This window comes from Gavialis gangeticus, unplaced genomic scaffold (genome assembly GCF_001723915.1).
Source record: "Gavialis gangeticus isolate Ggan-Ray unplaced genomic scaffold, GavGan_comp1, whole genome shotgun sequence".
NCBI lineage: Eukaryota > Metazoa > Chordata > Crocodylia > Gavialidae > Gavialis > Gavialis gangeticus.
Genome location: NW_017729029.1, coordinates 1,322,703 through 1,325,535, shown reverse-complemented (window position 1 = coordinate 1,325,535; position 2,833 = coordinate 1,322,703).

Sequence of the window (2,833 nt, the reverse complement as noted above, 5' to 3'; positions counted from 1 at the left end):
GGGGGGGGGGGGGGGGGGGGGGGGCGCCCTGTGCGCGCATCACTGCTCCTCTCCACCCCGAGCGGTTCTTTTCCAACCATCTCTTTCTATTACAACCATTTCTTTGGATTAACTTCTCTTCATTAAACCAACCGAGTGGCCCGGGAGCGCCCTGCCCGGAGCTGAGCACCGGGATCGCCGGCGCTGTAACGAAGTCCTGTCCCGCCTGGGACAGGCGGCAGGTCTGTGCTCAATACATGCCCGGGCATATTCCGGCGAGACGGAGCATCCCTGCGCTCCCTTTGTGCTGCAGGGGCAGGCTGCGTGCGGGGCGAGCGGCTCCGCCTGGGGGCAGCGGGTTTTGGTCGGGCGGGGGGTGCTGCATTAGCAGAGTCCCGTCTGGGAGGGGCTGGGCAGCGCTGTGCGGGGGTCCGCTGCGAGCCACTGAAGCCGGTTTCTTCCCCGGGTCGGCGAGGGCTGGCGAGCTGCCGCGCGGTCTCGAGGCGGGCGAGAAAGATGCGCCGCGGATGCGCCGGTTCCGCGCGGGGCCGCTGCGCGCGCGGCGTGTGGCGGCCGGGTCCACGTGCGCGGAGACTCCCAGGCATTATGACGTAGCGCGGGGACAAGTCGCAGGCGCAGAGCCCGAAGCATCCCGAGATGAACCCGATCCGCGGCCACGTGGGTGCTGCGGGCAAGCTGGGACTTGCAGGTACTGGATCCCGCCCCCGCAGAGGGGCTCAGCGGATCCCCTTCTCCTGGAAGCAAGCCGCGAAGATATTTTATCCCGGCCATCGGAGTACTTGCGGCGGCTGCCAAAGAGCGGGGGCGACACCGCCTCGCCCCCGAGCCCGCAAGGGCATTTTGCAAAGCAGTTGCTTTTTTTGGGCGGGGGGAGCAGGTCCCCCATAGCAGGCTGTGTGCGCTGCCCCCGACCGCAGCCTCCAGACACCACGCGTTTTTAGCAATGACACATTAGCCATCCCTTGCGCTCCGCCTCTCGCTGGCAGTCTCAGCAAATAGCGATGAGTAAAAAGCAGCATTTCAGTCCTGCTAGTGTCTAACAGTGATCCAGCAACGGGGCGGATCCAGGGGGGTGCAGGTGCACTGGTACAGTTACCCCTCTGCCCCCCGCACCTTTGCTTCCTATTCCACCCAAAATGTAGCACAACTCACTGGCGTGGCAGCAGCATTTCTGGCGAGGCCGTGCTGAGGGACCCCCTTCTCTTCATGGCTTTTCAGCAGCTACCCAGTTCCTTCCAAGCAATCCCTTCCACAGGTGTTAAGGGCTCTCTCCTTTTTTGTGGTTATGATGTTCCACTGATCCAGGTGGCCTTTGCTGCCCAGGGACAGCACCAGCCTCTTCCCAGTGTGGGGGCCGAAGTGGGCTAGACAGAAAATTGGGGGGCCTGCGCTGTATGCAGGAACTGTCTGGGACAGGCCATGGTGGCCCAGGGGAAAGGGATGACTGGGGGGGTGGGGGGTGGGCTATGGTGAATTTTGGGGTGGCTATAGCCTCCCCCCCCGAACCTCTCCTAGTGCTGTCTGTTTGCTGCTCCTGGCAATGTAGTTCTTATTTCGCAGTCTTACAGACTGTTTTAAACTCATCATAATGAAGTTACATTTATTTTTGCATCAGTCTTAAAACTGAATAATACGGTCTTTGATTCCAAGCATGTTGGTAAAACTTCTAGTTTCTTTTACCTGCATAAAATATGTTGTGTTATATGTGATGGTGCGCCTTGCCACGTGCACCCCCCTTTTCAAAATCTTAGATTTGGGATACAGGCATTGGTAATAGCTTTTGTAGTTTTTAATAATGTATTTATCGAGAAGCATGGTTATATTATTCATGGCATACAGAAGTGTTCTTTCTATGTGGCAATATTTTTAATGCTTTTATAGAGCTATACAGCATTTTATATGGCATTTTTATTTGTGCATTTGAAGCCATTCTGATGAAGGGCTTGTTTTATTTATGACATTCATGGCAAGCTACACAGAATTTGCTCTCATGAGTTTAATTTGAAGGAGGATGTCTGTTTTTTTGGTACTGTTGAAGAGGAGAAAATGAAAAAGAAGGAACTTTGGGTACATTACTTTGTTACAATAATCAAGAAGTTGGTCCATTAATAATGGATAATCCAGGGCAAAACAAAGGTGAATGAATTAGGGATTTTAGGTAGCCAGTTTGAGACCTCTTAAAACAGTCTGATTTTCAAAGTGTCGTCATTTAATCTGCATGATCAAAACGTAAAGCATCAACAGTGACTAATCAGGAGGGGAAAATGTTAGTTGTACTGTAGATAAGCACATAATGTGCACTGTACAGTGTGTATAGATCATGAGCTTGTGCATGCTTATGGACAGAGCTAACTGTGTTCTCAGGTAGTCTTTTGGATTTCAAGGCCTTTGTTTCCTTCTCTTATAATCGCTTGCCTTCTTAAAGCTCAGTCCTCCATTATGTTTTGCTAACGTGGCTTCCGGCAACCCGAAGAAGTCTCACTGAAGTAGACTGGAGTACATGTGGGTGCAGGGCTCTGGTTTAGAAGGCAGTACATGACTGGGGTGTCAGACTAAATTCCTTTTAGGACAGAAACTATCTTCACATGTGTGGGAATGGCTTCTAGATACTCAGTACACAGTTGGTATACAAAATAACAGCAACTGCTCTAAGTCTTATATCATGTTTTGTTGTACTAAATACTGGTATTTGCTGCTAAAACAACTTGAAAGATACAAATACAAGTAGCAAATGAATATTATAAGAGTTGGAACTGTAAGACAGGTTCAGACTGGTACAGAGCATTCCCCTTGTGAAAGCAAGGAGTTTTCCTCTAAAAAAAAAAAAAAAAAA